This window comes from Leucopleurus acutus (genome assembly GCF_964270905.1).
Source record: "Leucopleurus acutus genome assembly, chromosome: 11".
NCBI lineage: Eukaryota > Metazoa > Chordata > Mammalia > Artiodactyla > Delphinidae > Leucopleurus > Leucopleurus acutus.
This window is the reverse complement of record NC_139152.1, coordinates 23,736,871-23,754,953: the sequence shown is the minus strand read 5'-3', so window position 1 is coordinate 23,754,953 and position 18,083 is coordinate 23,736,871. Positions and strand designations below refer to the sequence as shown.

The 18,083-nt window shown below is 40.2% G+C and overlaps 1 protein-coding gene across 4 annotated transcripts in view; it reads right to left on the bottom strand.

The window, feature by feature from the left end:
- CCDC91 (coiled-coil domain containing 91) overlaps positions 1–15,958 on the bottom strand; it is a 401,591-nt gene extending 385,633 nt beyond the window's left edge. The window contains exon 1 of one of the 4 annotated variants that reach the window (XM_082851111.1): positions 15,827–15,958. The gene's annotated coding sequence lies outside the window, so the exon portion shown is untranslated. Of the gene's footprint in view, positions 1–2,116; positions 3,440–15,826 lie in introns of those variants that run through there. The other 3 variants (XM_082851110.1, XM_082851107.1, XM_082851109.1) reach the window with 3 other exon arrangements.
- Between the last annotated feature and the right edge of the window lie 2,125 nt (positions 15,959–18,083).

Below are 18,083 nucleotides of genomic sequence, written 5' to 3'. Positions count from 1 at the left end.
AACTACAATGAGATATCATCTCACACCAGTCAGAATGGCCATCATCAAAAAATCTACAAACAATAAATGCTGGAGAGGGTGTGGAGAAAAGGGAACACTCTTGCACTGCTGGTGGGAATGTGAATTGGTTCAGCCACTATGGAGAACAGTATGGAGGTTCCTTAAAAAACTACAAATAGAACTACCATATGACCCAGCAATCCCACTACTGGGCATATACCCTGAGAAAACCAAAATTCAAAAAGAGTCATGTACCAAAATGTTCATTGCAGCTCTATTTACAATAGCCCGGAGATGGAAACAACCTAAGTGCCCGTCATCGGATGAATGGATAAAGAAGATGTGGCACATATATACAATGGAATATTACTCAGCCATAAAAAGAAACGAAATTGAGCTATTTGTAATGAGGTGGATAGACCTAGAGTCTGTCATACAGAGTGAAGTAAGTCAGAAAGAAAAAGACAAATACCGTATGCTAACACATATATATGGAATTTAAGAAAAAAAATGTCATGAAGAACCTAGGGGTAAAGCAGGAATAAAGACGCAGACCTCCTAGAGAACGGACTTGAGGTTATGGGGAGGGGGAAGGGTGAGCTGTGACAGGGCGAGAGAGAGTCATGGGCATATACACACTAACAAACGTAGTAAGGTAGATAGCTAGTGGGAAGCAGCCGCATGGCACAGGGATATTGGCTCGGTGCTTTGTGACAGCCTGGAGGGGTGGGATAGGGAGGGTGGGAGGGAGGGAGACGCAACAGGGAAGACATATGGGAACATATGTTTATGTATGACTGATTCACTTTGTTATAAAGCAGAAACTAACACACCATTGTAAAGCAATTATACCTCAATAAAGATGTTAAAAAATAAATAAATAAAATAAAAGGTCAAAGAACAATAGCAATAACAGTAACTGAGTTTTACCAAATCATTTAAGTCAAAAGTATATACCTGTCAATAATCCTTATAGACTGTTGTTAAATGTCAATATACTTCGTGATACAGGTACACTGTTTGACTGTGTCCGAGACTAATTAATTCTGGGATCTCAGCCATGATTTCTAAGAGTTTTACTATAAATTATCCTTATACTAGAACTCAGTATCTCATAGTCATTTCTTTATCATGTGAGATTTGGAATACTGTAAGTAAGGAAAGCAATTTATGAAGCAAACTGCAAGGCCACGCTTCTTCATACAGTGGTAAGATGACCATGTATTCTTTAAAAATTTAAAAATAAGAAGTTCCATCTTACTCAGCTTTTTGTTCTATTCAGGTCTTCAAATGATTGGATGAGGGCAATCTGCTTTACTCTGTCTAGTAATTCGAAGGCTAATCTCACAAACACCTTCAGAATAAAGTTTGATCAACTATCTGGGCACCCCACGGTCCTAAAATTAACCATCACAAGTCTACCCCTTGTCTACTTGGCACCCATACTCATCTCTTAAACCATACTTAATCTCCAAATAAGGACATAATTCTTTTATACCAAGGTCATAAAATGTGATATAGCTAGCCTGTGTACAACTGGAAACACACTAACCTCTTCTCCAGAAGAGGAGGTAAAGCCCTTGAGTGATATTTACTCTACTCCTTGATATCCCAAAATTTAAATACTATGCTGTAAAGTTAATAATACTTAAAATACTATGATATACACCTAATGCATTTTATGTTACATGATAAGTGGTTAAGAGAGGAAAAAAGCACAGATAGTTTACATATATATTGCCATACACATACGCGTGCGCGCGCGCGCACACACACACACACACACACACACATATTCATAGCAAAATAAGGAAGAAATACTCATGACTATTATAGTCCTCATTTCTGTAACTGGTCAAATGGTCGTAGCTGGTATTTATAACTGCCTTCTTCCATTACCCATTCTGTATTCCTTTTATCTTCAGCAAGCACTTCAGCTGGTCATGGTTCTTTACCTCGTGGAGTTACCCAAATCCTCATTCCTGAGGGATCTGAGCCATCAGTAGTCCTCCCTCAATTGGGCTGTTTTAGTTTTCCATTGACTTTAATCACAGGGCATGATAATATTGAGATGCCCTAAAAAAATCTCCTGCATTTCAGACACACTCTTCCTTACCTCCATTGTGGAACAGTAGTCCAATATCCCCTTGGCAGTCAGGATCAGTCACCCCAGCCAGCACAGCAACTCCCTTCTTTGCCTGTTGATTCAGAGGTATGAGGAGTCCAAAGTGGCTAGGCAGTAGTCTTAATTTCCAATTCAATGGAATCACTGTGTCTTCTGGTGGAAGCATTCCTCCCTTTGGAACTAAGACCTATAGGCCAGCAGAGCAGAAAGTCATAGAAACAGGAACCAAAGTTTTGCTAGTGGCTCACGAGGGGTAATAGTGAATGGTGCCACTCCCATTTCCACCCCTTGATTCTTGGACCTGTGACCCTGGCTATGGAAGAAACAGCACCATATACTGTATGCTAATTCAAAGTATATACAACCTTGTGGAGAACCTTGCACCAGTCCTGCAAGATACTGACACCTTGCTGGCACCATAACTTAGTCTTCAAAAGACCATTCCACCATTCTGTCAAGCCAGCTGCTTCAGGATGGCAGGAAACAAGATAAGACCAATGAATTCCATGAACATGGGCCCACTGCTGCACTTCTCTTGCTGTGAAGTGAGTTCCTGGATCAGAAGAAATGCTATACGGAATACTATGTGGTGAATGAGGCATTCTATAAGTCCAGAGATGACAGTTTTGGCAGAAGCACTGCACGCAGGGAAGGCAAGTCCATATCCAAAGTAAACATCTACTGCAGTAAGAATAAATCGCTGCCACTTCAATTATGGGAGTAGTTTAGTATAACCAACCTGCCTCCACTTAGCTGGCTAATCACCCCAAAGAATGGTGCCATATCAAGGATTCAGTGTTAGTCTCTGCTGATGACAGACTGGGCACTCAGCAGTGGCCATAGCCAGGCCGGCCTTGATGAGTGGAAGTCTGTTGCTTAGCCTATGTGTAACCTCCATCGCTGCCAGCATGGCCACTTTGCTTATGAGCCCACGAGGCAATGACAGCGGTGACAGGGGAAAGAGGCTGACTGGTATCCACAGAATGAGTGAGTCATCCTATCCACTTGATTATTAAAATCTTCCTCTGCTGAGATCACTCTTTAGTGAGCATTCACATGGTACACAATTATCTTCACATTTTTTGCCCATTCAAAGAGGTCTATCCACACCTTTTCCCCAAATTTCCTTGTCACCAATTTTCCAACCATGTTTCTCCCAAGTCCCTAACCATCCAGCCAAACCATTGGTCATAAGCCATGAATCAGTATACAATTGTATGTCTGGCCATTTGACATTCCAAGCAAAGTGAACAACCAGGTGCACTGCCTGAAGTTCTGCCCACTGGGAGGATTTCCCTTCACCACTATCCTTCAGGGATGTCCCAGAAAGGGGCTGTAGGGCTGCAGCCATTCACTTTCTGGTGCTGCTTGCATATCATGCAAAAGCATCTATACAACAGGCCTGAGTCTTCTCTTCTGTGAACTGATGTTAGCAAACTTCCCATGAAGCCAGAGGTGCAGTCTGGAAAAAGAAGACACTGTAGCAGAGTAGGGCCCATGGACATTTGGGCCACTTCTTCAACTTATCTGTGCCTTCAGGGCCTGCTCAGGCCTGCTCAGATATATACCACTTCCACTTCATGATGGAGTGCTGCTGTGTCACGTGCCCAGCTTTATGGCTTGGTAGGTCAGATAACACTCACTTCATGATGGGCCGCTAAGGTCACATGGTAACTTGGTGGCCCATGGTTATGCAATCAGTCTCTAAGGCCCAAGTGTAGACCAACAGCTGCTTCTCAAGAGGCACAGTTATCCACAGAGGATTGCAGGGCTTTGGTCCAAAATCCTAAGGGCCTACACTCTGATTCTCCTAAAGGAACCTGCCAAAAGCTCCAAACAGCATCCCTATCTGCCACTGACACTTCAAGGACTGCTAGATCTGGTGGAACATACGGCCCAAGTGACAGAGCAGCTTGCACAGCAGCCTGGACCTGTGGCCGAGTCTTCTCTTATTCTGGGTCCCATTCAAATCTAGCAGCTTGTTGAGTCACTCAGTAAATGTGCCAGAGTAACACACCCTAAATGAGGAATATGATGTGTCTAAAATCCAGAGAGACCCACTAGATGTTGTGCCTCTTTCTTGGTTGCAGGAAGGCCCAGATGCAACAACTTATCCTTGTCTTAACCTTAGAAGGGATATCTCAAGATATCTCACACCGCTAGACCCCCAGAAATTTCACTGAGGTAGAAGGCCCCTTAGCTTTTATCAGATTTGTTTCCTACTCTCTGACACTAAAATGTCTTACTACTAGGTCTAGAGAAGTTGCTGCTTCTTGCTCACTAGGTCCAGTCAACATAATGTCCTCAATTTAATGGACCAGTGTGATGATATCTTGTGAAAGAGAAAAGTGATACAGATCCACACAAACTAAATTATGACGTAGGGCTGAGGTAGGACAGTGAAGGTGTACTGCTGGCCTTGCCAGCTGAAAGCAAACTATTTCAGCTGGACCTTGCTGACAGAGATGGAGACAAACGCATCTGCCAGACCAACAGCTGCATACAAGTCATCAGGGGATGTGTTAATCTACTCAAGCAGGAAAACTATATATGGCAGCTGCAACTGGAATCACCACCAGGTTAAGCCTACAATAATCCACTGTCATTCTGTAAGATCCATCTGTCTTCTGCACAGGCCAAACAGATCAGATGAATGCAGAAGTGGTGGGAATCACCAACCCTGCATGTTTCATGTCCTTGATGGTGGCACTAACGTCTGCAATCCCCCTAGATATGAGGTATTGCTTTTGGTTTACTCTTTTCTTAGGTTGAAGCAATTCTAGTGGCTCCCATTTGACCTTTCTCACCATAATCACCTTCACTCCACTGGTCAGATAACCAATGTGGGGACTGTGATAGCAGCTGACTGTATCTATTCCAATTATGCATTCTGGAACTGGAGATATAACTACAGGATGGATTTGAGGACCCACTGGGCTCACTGTGAGACAGACCTGAGCTAAAACTTCATTGATTACCTGACCTCCATAAGCCCCTATTCTGACGATGGACCAAAGGGACAACTTGGGTCCCATGGAACTAGCGTCAATTCAGAGCCAGTATCCAGCAGTCCTTGAAAGGTGTGATTATTTCCTTTTCCCCAATGCACAATTACCATGATGAAAGGCCACAGAACCCTTTAGAAGGGCTGACAGAAAGACTGACAGTAAATTTTGGCAATGTACCAGCGTCCTTCCTCAAGGGAACCCTGCCTCCTCTTCATTCAAGGGGTTCTAGGTCTGTAAAAATTGATTGATGGGTCATGACTCTCTGTTTTTTCTGATTCAGGCTAGACTTTGGTTCACTTGACCTAGAACTTTTCCGCTTATACAGATCAAGTAAGAATTTAGTAGGCTTCCTATCTATTTCACTTCTAGGAACACCATGATCAACTAGCCAACACCATTGTTCTGCCTAAATCAGACTATTCTAATTGCCGCTTTGACTCTGCTGCCCAAACCACGCTCACCTTGCCTTTGACAGATGGATGTCATTACTCGGCCCCTTCCACCCTGGAATTCATTTACTCCCATTGCATTTAGGTTTCCCAGTTCAGTGACTGCATGCCCTACTGAAGCATCACAGAGCTCGTCAAGGATGCCAGGGCTCCCCTCACGATTTATCTCATAATATTGATGGAAGCTATGTCTTCTAGACCCTCCCAGTTTGGGTGAGGCACTTCCTAAATGACAAATCCACTCTAACATTCCAATCTCCCTAAGCCCTTGACTCCCTTCCTCTACAGTAAACCAAGACAGGTAGGCCCAGCATTTGCAGCTCACTCACTGTGAGCCACCTTTTGGTTCGTATTTCGGCCAAACCACCACACTAAATGCAGAATCTCTGCTTAGTGAGCCCATATCAATAAATTCTGCCTGGTCCAACTTTACGTTCTTTTCATGATTATGCTGCACCTTTAGTATCCATTCCCACACATGTTCCCTGGATCTGTCTGTATAAATTAGAAAGTTCAAGTAGTTCTTTTGGAGTATAGTACATTTCCCCATGAGTCACACTTTGTACCTCACCTTTAGAAGCCTGCTGGGATTTCAGTCTAGTCATAGATCTAGAAGCAAAGAAAAGTGTTGGGGACAGGTCCTGAGGAGATCAGCATTGTCTTGCCCGGCAACTGCCTCAGGGGCTGCCATTAATGCAGAATTAATCCCCTCAGATCTCAGACATGGGTGGAGAGGCTACTCCCACTGGGAGTGAGGAAGTAGCTACCACTGTGGGTAGAGAGGCCACTACCACTGAGGGTGGGAAGGATGCTCCCACTGGCAAAAAATACTCATCAAAATTCAGGGGCTCGATGTCTCTAGCTTCATCTCTTCCCACACACTCCTAACTTTCAGGATCCCATTCCTTCCCAATCAGCGCTCTCCCTATAATGTATCAGTTTATATAACTCTCACCTACTTGACTGTGAGGTCCTTGAAAACCAAGTGACATTTGTTTCTGTATCCTCCAGTGCCCAGTATAGGAACCTGAAATATAGATTTCTATTGAATTGAATTTTGCTTCTCACCATAGTTCAGTTGTCCATTATTTTACTTTCATTAACTTAGTTTGACAGTTATTAAATCCTTGTTTATGCACCTATCAAAGGTCTTCATCTGCTAACAGTGCCCTTAAACAGGAAACAGACTTGTTTACCAGAGAAACACATAAAGGGCTTGCTTGCTCACATTTTTCTAAGATAATATAAAACTGTCCTGACCACTAATTTTCATTTCTTCCTGAAGTAAAGTACCAGTATCCTCAGCAGGATCATTTTTTTCATCTGATCCTAACTTGTAATTTTTTTTTTCCTGACAAATCTGACCATTTCTGAGCAATATTTGAAAGACTTTTCCTCTGCACTATTATGAAGATTAACTAAGCCATTAGCTAAAAATCCAAAGTTTTCCCACAAGGCAATCCAAGCACTCCCAACTTTTTTATATAACATAGTGCCAGGATCCTACAGAAATGTCAACTGACACTATTTCTCTACTGAGTAAATATATAACCAAATCCAAAAAATGCTAGCTATTAGGTGATGGCACTGACACAGTAAGTCTTATTTACTTAAGTTCCATTAGTTGTATATAAGTATTTCTACATTTTAACCCCATGTTCTTATCAACTGTTTGAATCATCCCAATGTCTTCTACAGCACTGAAAATAATATTCTCAATTATGACTCTCAGGTAGTACAAGATGACAAGATGCTAAGCCAGCGAGTTAAATGCTAGGGAAAAAAATAAGTCCAGCTACTTTTGATTACTAAGGCATTAAAACCCCACAAGTACAAGTCTAGAGATTTTCACCAAATTATAAAAAAAAAAATGAACAAACCTGGGCTTCTGGTTGTCTGATAATCCCATTAACCAAGTAATATGTTCAGGCATAGCACAGGGTAAGCAGTCAATAAATGTTTTCTTACTTTTTGTAATCATTTTGATAATCAATGAACTTTTTAATCATAATTCACAAGCCCTAACTAAAGATTTCCTCTATGTAAATTGACCCAATTATATAAAATGAACTGGCATAATATAACTGCTAATATTCCAAGTGGCCATACAAGACAAAGAATACAGAGTTTACAAAAAGAGTTCACCAAGTCACTAAACAAGACAGCAAAAATAGCAACAAAAACAGCAACAATAAAAAACTCTGGGGAGGAGAGGAATTTCTGATTTCCAGAGTTGCCATGTTACATGTAAAATATATTAAAATATATATATATACACATATATTTATAAATAGTTTTCAACAAAAATTATGAGACATGCAAAGAAACAAGAAAGTATAGTCCACACACAGAGCAGAAAACTGGCAGTCAATAAAAATTTGCTCATGAGGAAACTCAGACATTATAGACTTAGACAAAGACATTAAAATCAACTACTTTAAATATGTTCAAACATGTAGTCTCAAATCACTAAAGGAAACTATGCCTAAATAACTAAAGTATAATAACAGTCTCATAAAATACAGAGTACTAATGAAAAGATAGGAATTATAAAAATAAAATATATAAAATCTGGAGTTGAAAAGTTCACTGACTGAAATAAAAAATTCACTAGAAGGTCTCAACAGCAAATCCTGAGTTGACAGAAGAAAGAATCAGTGAATCTGAAGATAGGTCAATTGAGAGTATTCAGTTTGAGGAACAGAAAGAAAAAAGAATAAAGAAAAATAAACAAAGTATCAAAACCTGTGGATAACCATCAGGAATACCAACATATGCATAAGCATAATGAGAGTTCCAGAAAAAGAGGAGAGAAAGAAAGGGGCAGAATAACTACTTCAAGAAATAATGCTAGAGGGGCTTCCCTGGTGGCGCAGTGGCCAATGCAGGGGACACGGGTTCAAGCCCTGGTCTGGGAAGATCCCACAGGCCATGGAGCAACTAAGCCTGTGTGCTACAACTACTGAGCCTGTGCTCTAGAGCCCACAAGTCACAACTACTGAGCCCACGTGCCACAACTATGGAAGCCCACGCTCCTAGAGCCCATGCTCCCCGACAAGAGAAGTCACCACAATGAGAAGCCTGCGCACCGCAACGAAGAGTAGCCCCTGCTCACCACAACTAGAGAAAGCCCACGCACAGCAACAAAGACCCAATGCAGCCAAAAGGAATAAAATAAACAAATTTAAAAATAAATAAAAGAGGGCTTCCCTGGTGGCGCAGTGGTTGAGAGTCCACCTGCCGATTCAGGGGACCTGGGTTTGTGCCCCGGTCCGGGATGATCCCACATGCCGCGGAGGGCTGGGCCCATGAGCCATGGTCGCTGAGCCTGCGCGTCCAGAGCCTGTGCTCCGCAACGGGAGAGGCCACGACAGTGAGAGGCCCACGTACCCGCAAAAAATAAATAAATAAATAAATAAAAGAATGCTTGAAATTTTCACAAATTTGATGAAAAACATTAACCTACATATCCAAGAAACTCAACAAGTATTAGCAATTATATTAAATACACAGGGGTTAAACACTGTAATCAACCAGCAGAAATTTGCAGAATGAATAAAAAGCATGATCCAACTAGATACTGACTACACAACATGCCTTAGATTCAAAGACACAAGTAAAATTTTGCACACCAGTAATGTATCAAGGATAACTGAATATTTCATAATCAATATGCAGAATGGTATACTATAAACAACCCAAGGTTTGGAGCATCCATTTTATAAAAGTCTGTAAGTCAGTCAAAAATCTGATTTTCATTCATCCAAAATGTAGTTTTTTAGTAATATTCATATAAGCCCCTATCAGCGAAGCATACTTATAGATGAATGCATCTTGCATAATACCGCAGCACTGTCTTTACTACAGTTGCAGATGTTCTGAATTCTTATAATACAAAAGTAAAGCATCTTGAAATGATCATGTAGACCCTGTTTCACCACAAGATGGAACACAAAATAAAAGGCAATTTGGCTGGCCCCTTCGTTATCTATGCCTACTTTTGGTAGGAGATGCACATGGTCTATGTTAGCAAGGCTGGCAAAGGGAGAAGAAAGTCAGTCTTCTCTGAATACCAGGAAAAAGTGATTCCACATTTTACAAAATAGCGGTTATTTCACTGATATAGTTAATCTATATGAGTATATGTGTTCAACTGCATTACATAAATACCAAAATGTTCATACCCTTCTAAGGTAAGAAGGTTTACTACAATTATAACATGCTGCATTTTAAAGTAGCTAACATTATTTCTGATCTTCATCTATTAAACATGTAACTTTTAAAAAGTTTTCTAATTTCAAAATTTTAAAATTATTGTATTCTCTGCTAGTGACAATAAATGTATCTCTAATTCTTTAAGTAAAACTCTACAGCATATAGCTAACAACAGTCTTTGTACCACTTACTGGGGATTTGACAGGGAAGGGAAGAGAATACAGGTCAAGAAATACTTAAAACAATTTAAAATTAGACAATATAAAAGGACAGAAATTTGGGTAAATATTTTAGAATTAACTGATACTGTCTCATGCTGATTTACTAAATTGCTTAATGAGTTTATCCTAAGAATTAAAATTAGAAGACAGATCCAGAGTAAGCAGACTACATACAAAATGCTTACGTAAACTCTATATTGGCATTATAGCCTACAAATAAAAGCAGATTCAAGAAGACTTGTGATAAAACTCCAGCTCTACCACTCACTGTTAATACAACCATAAATAACTTTGTTCAGTTGTCTGAGACTCAGTTTCCTCATCTATGAAATGGGAAAAATACTACCTACCTCAAAAGGTTCTGGTTGGAATTCAATAAAACAACATACATAAAGGGTTACTGCATGATGCTGGACACAAAGATTTCTACAATCCTTATCAAAAGAAAAACATGAGTATTTTACATTACACAAAGTGCATAAGGAATTCTATCTAGATCACTGACAGCAAAATAATAATGTGGATGGAAAAGCCATTTACTTATTCCACATGCTAAATCTATAAAATAAATGATTTAAACTGGATAAAATCTAAGGAACTGAGTTTCTGAAATTCTAGGATTCTACCATAAAGTGATGCACAAAAAGTCAATGATATTGACTGCCACATTTTGCTCTAAAATTTATTACAAATATATAGTCTGGAGGACAAATTCTAGGAATATAAAATAAAACCAAGAGGCAGTGTATATTAAGAATCTGAAAAAATTTCATACACTTTGAGTAATAACCATTTTTTTAAAAATCAATTAAAAAAATTTTATCAGAGTTATGCACAAAGATTTAATATTAATTCTGAGGAAAACAACTACCCTAACTACAAATCAAGAACATACAAATCAAGTTCTCCAAAAATTCATGACGTAGTAAGCACTCAGTGTAAGCCTAGCAAAAAGAAAAAATTGTAAGACAATATTTACAGTTTTGTTTTTTAAATGTCCGCAAAAAACAAAAAAAAGCCTGCAAAATATAGCAGGAATTATCTCATATTAATGGAAATGGATTAACTCTTTTCTTTATAGGATTATTTCCCGATTTTCTACTGTAATCAACTATGATTTCCACAATCAAAAAAAGTACAGTATTCATTTATGATTTTTAAAAAAATGTCAGTGAACAAGAAGCTAAAGAAAACTTCCTCAATCTGATGAGAACTGTACTTACAAAAAAACCTATAGCTAACTACTTAATGGTAAAAGATTACATGCCTTCCCCACTAAGAAGAGAAACAAGGCAAGGATGTCAGCTCTTACTTGTTCCGTTTAACATCACACTGAAGGTCCTAGCCAGTGCAACGAGACAAGAAAATGAAATAAAAGGCAAACAGGAAAATATGAACTAAAACTGTCTCTACTGGCAGACAAGATTGTCTACATAGAAAATTCCAATGAGTCTACAAAAGCTACTAGGGTAATTGAATTTATTAACAAGGTTGAGAATTCAAGGTCAATATAAAATATCAATTTATTTATATAAATAATTGGAAACTGAAATTTTTTCAAAGATTACCATTTACAACAGCACCAAATAACATGAAGCACTTAGACATAAATATAACATTTTGCACAAATATGTGCAAAATTATTATGCTGAAAGCTTTAAAACATTAATGAGAAAAATCAAAGACTTTATTAACATCTTAACAACATTAAGATGTCAATACTCTCCATATAAAACTATAACTTCAGTGCATCCAGTCAAAATCCCAGGATGCTTTTTCATAGAATAGGCTGATTCTAAAAATGTACGTGGAAAGAAAAGGAGCTAGGATACCCAAAACAAACACACACAAAAAGTAAGCTGGAAGACTCAGACTTCCTAATTTCAAGACATACTATAAAATTACATTAATAGGGACTTCCCTGGTGGGGCAGGGGTTAAGAATCCACCTGCCAATGCAGGACCATGGGTTCGAGCCCTGGTCCGGGAAGATCCCATATGCTGTGGAGCAACTAAGCCCGTGTGCCACAACTACTGAGCCTGCATGCCAACAACTACTGAAGTCCGCATGCCTAGAGCCCGTGCTCTGCAACAAGAGAAGCCACTGCGATGAAAAGGCCGCACATGGCAACGAAGAGTAACCCCCTATTGCTGCAACTAGAGAAAGCCCGTGTGCAGCAACGAAGACCCAATGCAGCCAAAAATAAATAATAAATTTTTTTTTTAATTTACATTAATGAAGACGTTGTAGGTTGGGCCAAAGGAGAGACATATGGAACAATGAAAGAGAATTGAGAGTCCAGGAACAGATCTACACATACAGAGTCAATTGATTTTTGACAAAGGTGCCAAGAAAATTTACTGAAGAAAGAATAGTAAGGATAGTCCTTTCAGTAAGTGGTGCTGGACAAATTGGGTGTCAATACACAAAAAAAGAAAGAGCGAGAGAAAAAGAACTTTGACCCATATCTTGCACCACATAGAAAAATGAAGAAAAAATTGATCAAAACAGATCACAGACCTAAAGGTAAAATCTAAAACTATAAAAGTTCTAGAAGAAAACACAGTTAAAAAAAAAAATCTTTATATCTTTGGGTTAGTCAAAATTTTCTAGATAGGACGCAAAAGCACAAATCATAAAAGAAAAAAATGATAAACCGGACTTCTTCAAAATTTACAACTTCAGCTCTTTGAAAGATACTGTTAAGAAACTAAAAAGACAAAGCACAGACTGAAAGAAAATATTTGTGAACATATATATGATAAAGGAATTGTATCCAGACTATACAAAATTCTTACAACTCACTAAGAAAATAGACCAAAGATTTGAACAGATAACTTCACCAAAGAAGACATACAGATAGCAAATGATAGCAAATGAGCACATGAAAAGATGCTCAACATATTAGTCGACAGGAAAATTTAAATTAAAACATCAATGAGATAGCACTAAATACCTATTAGTATAGTTAAGCTTAAAAGTAAAATGACAAATGCTGACCAGGATGTGGAGCAAATGGAACCATCAAACATTGCTGGTAAGGATGTAAAATGAAACAGCTATCTTGGAAAATAGTTTGGTAATTTCTTATGAAATTAAACAAACATTTGCCACATGGTCAAAGAATCCTACTCCTAAATATTTAACAAAAAGAAATGAAAGCATATCTCTACACAGAGACCGGTAGATGAATGTACAAAGAACTGTACATGAATGTTTACAGCAGCTTCATTCCTAAATGCCAAAAACTGGAAACAACCTAAATGTCCACCTGGTGAATAGATAAACAAATTGTGATATAGCCATACAATGAAACAGCACTGGGCAATAAAAAAAGAACAAAGCACTGATACATGCACTAAAATGGATGAATCACAAAAGCATTACATGAAAGAAACCAGAAAACAAGTTCTATACACAGTAGGAGTCCATTTATATGACATTCCAGAAAAGACAAAGCTATAGGAACAGTGAACAAATCACTGGTGGCCAGATCTACTGCTGAGGGGAGAAAATGAACTACAAAGGAGCAATGAGGGAACTTTTTGGAATGATAGAAATGTTCTTTGTCTAGATTGCGGTAGTGGTTACATGACTATTATGCATTTGTTAGAATTTAAATAACAAGATACTAGACGAGATTTTTTTTACTTGTAAAGTATACCTCAATAAACCCACATTTTAAAAGACGCAGGACATGCCCTTTTGGAAAATATGCATCAAGTTAAATGAGCTAAACCCAGCTAAATGGGTATTTGGGTGGGGGAGAAACAGTGGGGAAACAAAAAAATCAGAAATACTGGAAATCAAAATATTGATTTATCAATAGTAAATAAGAAGAAACACATTGATACAAAGAGTTACCCTAAAGAGAGGTGTCTTTTTTATTGTTTAGACAGAAAAATAGCAAAATTTGATGAGTTTCAACAAAGACCAAAAGTCACAAGTAACAGACTGATAAAGGAGGCACAGTGATTACAAACTAAAATTTGGAAACAACTCACCTAAACATGCCCTTTACAATTTACTGATTAAAAGAGTCCCATCCACCCTAATGTACTTCCACCCCAATTTCTGCTATGAACGGCAAGATAATAAACCTGCAAATAGTTTTCTTTATTCATAACAATCCTATGTACTTTACAAATCTTACATCTATAGCTAGGGGTTCAAGATAAAATGCCTCTAACCAGACAAATTCCTGTTTGTCCATTTAAGCTTCAGACCAGCTACTTGGTAACCATCTTTCTTTTCTTCTTTTTTTTTTTTTTTTTAACTGCCACCAAAAAAAAAAGCTGTCTCTCTGTGATGACTTTCTGAAGTTTCTTTTTGTCTGTTATTAAGTATCAAGATGACTAAAATAAACAGAAAGCTCTCAGAAGGTTTGAGCTGATCACTCCAGTAAGATACATGTTTCCATTTAATAAAAGTTAAGAGGTAAATTGTAACTTTCATCACTTTGTTTTCTTTATGTTTATTCCATTTGGCTTGTACTGTTGCTAGGAAACCTGTTCATAATAAGATTTCCCAGCCCACAGAAGAACCTCCTAGCCAGCCTGGAGGATACCAAACTTTGTAACCAGGGCAATTCTCTACCACACAATTTACTGGCTAGCCAGCACCATACAGGTGCACTTCCCCTGGCATCCCCCCACGGCATTAACCTTACAGGTACAGTACAGCGAATTCTCTTAATGCAACAGAAATCGTAGCAGAAGGTAAATGATATGAAGTGTTCAGCTCTCTGATGGCAGAGAACAACGCGAATTTATTGCCACTCCCTGTCACCCCACCCAACTAAATATTCTGGGTATTTTGTCTTAAATTGTGGGGTGAAATGTTAGCCCACCCCAATGACAAGATGAAACGTCAGTCCACCCCAATCTCTAGTACCATGCAACATCCAAACTGCGTCCAAAAGCCATCATCCAACTACCGTCCAGATAAATATTTGGAGAGTAAGGTGGGCATCAGTATCTGCACAGTTCAGAGGGGGAGGGAAGGAAAAGAGCCGGAATTCTTAAGGTGCCGCTGAATCACCTATAGCTATGACCGGAACTTTACCCTCCAGGAAATCAGCATCTGCCCCAACTCTCATCACGGAAGCAAGTGAGAGTAGCAGCAGCAACATCATCCTACCAAAAAAAAAACCTACTCAGCGCTGCTTTTAATAGAGTTCCCACTCCTTCGAGCGAAGACAAAAATAGGTTTCATGTCCAAAGCTTTGCTCCGCACTACGCAACAAGGGCAGATGGCAGAAACATCTTTGAGGAGAGAGGGGGGCGCACTTCAGAGGATGAAGGATACCTCACCACTAGGAAAGTTACTGGCTGCTGCTTTCACCCCGAAACGCCACTTTTATTGCAACCTATGGCCCAAAGTAACGGCAAGGAAATGTCACTGACGGCCGTTGTAGAGCTTTACCCTGGTGTACTTGGCCAAGTCGAAGGGGAAACATAAACCAGGCGCGATCGGTGAAAACTCGGCAAGGATCAAAGTCAACGTTCAGTGGGAGCTTCGGTGACATAACAGTCACGTGTACTTGTGCGTAGGCTTTCGAAAACATTCGATTCTGCAAAGCGCAGGGGCCGAAACCTGGCGGAGAGGGCAAGCACGGGTCGGCACCGCCCGCCAAGGGAGGCAGGTCACGCCCCCTGACTCTCAGGCACCGCGACCGACCTCCCGGGGCAGGCCCGGGCGGAAGCCCGACTGCGCTCCCCGCCCGCGACCAGGCCGCCTCCGGGCGCGCGGCCGGCCTCGCGCAGCCCCGGCCCCAGATCCAGGCCCGAAAAGCGAGCGTCCGTTTACCTGCGCCCCGGCTCTCGCCGCCGCCGCCGCCGCCGCCGCCGCCGCCGCCGCCGCCGCCGCCGCCGCGCCGCTCCCCTACGCCGTCAGGTGAGCCACCCACAGCACACAGCCCTGCACGCGTGCACCCGGGCGCGACCCTGACCCGGGGAACCAGGGGCCCGGCTACACGAGTTGGGGTAGCCCACGTACCACGCACCACCCGGCTTCCAGCACCTCTGCCCCCGGAAGTTGATTTCCGCCAATGCCCGCCCAAGGCCGCGCCTGTCACTCAACGCCCACACGCGCGTCACGTGTGCCTATGCTGAGGCCGAGCCCGGGGGCCCCATCTTCACAGGCCCGCCACCCCTGGCTCGAGTGGTCTTCGGAGCGCTGCCCTGGGAAAGAGGTTGACTCAGGCGCTACTTCCTGGTGGTTACATCTTCTAATTCCCCTTGAATGACAGGCCCTTTTTCTATATCTAATCCATGCAAATCAAACCGTCCCCAAGTTGGCACTGCCATCCGGGACTTTGTAGGATTGTTCCAGAGAAGAGGAACAATCCTCTTCACCACCTCCAAGCAGAGTTCTCTAAATACTGGAACTGAGTTAAATGCTGACGTGTGCTCAAGAAACAGTGGACTAGACAACTGCTCCATCTCCTCTTGACGTATCGGAACTCTCAAAGCACCAGGATGCACCCAAGCCCGGAGCCTTTCCAGACCACTGCTGTATGACTTCAGCCAAAGAGCTCTGCTCTAGAATTACGTACATTCTTGTCTTCATCTCCAGATCACAGCAATTTGTAGATGCCATCTCTGTTTCAGAGAGAATCAATTTTCAGCTACCAAGACACCCCCTTTTTTACAAACCTTCAAATAGTTTCTCGTAAAGAAAAGAGAGAATGACAAAACTGACCGTTTTATTTGAAAGCAGGCATGGTTATATAGATTTTTTTTTTTTTGATCCATTGCAGACTGTCCATAGATGTGAAAGAAAAACAATTACCAGGACATTTGTTAAAGATTTTTCCATTTTTGACATGGGAGGCATTTGGGGAACATCTATTTAACAATTTACATAACAATTTTTTACTGTCCCTGCTGAGCCAAGTTGGGATAATCCAAGAGTGCACAGGATACACTCAAGATCTTTGCCTTCAAGGAGTTAACAGTCTAGTAAGAAAGACAGACAAGTAACCTAGGAATTTGAGCATAAGTCTCTGGAATATTCATGTTCATTGTATAACAGGCATTCTTTAATGTTCTGAACTTTAACATTTTGGACATTATTTTTCTCATCTTTCCATTGAACAAAACTGGCTCAAGCCTGTAATAATCTCTGCTCTGTACTGGAGGTGGAATACGTCAACAAGGAATCCTAACAATCAGTTCTCCAGTAAGTGCAGGCTCAAGTGATTAATGAACAGTTTCAATATTGAGCATGAATATTGCTCAATATATTGAGCAAATATTGTCACCTCTTCTATACCCTTTTTTCCTGTCCACCATCTTCTTTGTGTGCATAGCAAACAGATTTCTATTATAGGAAATCTGATGCTTTCTTACACATATTTGTTTACCTATCTACTAGACCACCAAGTCAAGGACCACTTCTCAGTTGTATAGCTTTTTTTTTTCTTTTTTTACTAGATCACTGCTTTATTATACAGTAAGTCACCTACATACAAGCGAATTCTGTTCCAAGTCATTTGTATATGTCTTAGTCTACTTCTCCTTTATCATTGTATATCCTGCAACCTAGCACAGTGTCTAGTGATTAAAAGAAAGAATTTAATAAATGTTTCTTAAACTGAATACATACAGTTATCTTTGTATCATTTTGTGTCTCATCTCTTTATGCTAGAACCTTCAGATGAGTTTCTGAGAGTTTTCATTGATATATCTACATGCTCCCTCTGTCCCACTTAATCCAATATTCAGTATTAAACAGATTTATAAAAACTAGTATTTATTGAGCACTTGCTATGTGCCTGGAATTGGGCTAAATATTTTAAACGTATTATCTAATTTGTCATCACACGAATCCTCTGGAATAAGTATGTTAATATATTCACTTTTTAGGTGAGGATACAGACTTAGGGAGGGTAACTCGACCAAGCAGCAGAGCAGGATTCAAAGTCAGCTGTGCCCAACGAAAGGATTTGTTGATTCACTACAACACACTGCCTCTGCTTTTCACATCATTTGTTTGTGAACCCAAATCTCTCCACCTCCATGATGTCTTTCTCTCCATTTATTAAGTACAGTTCAATGGTTGT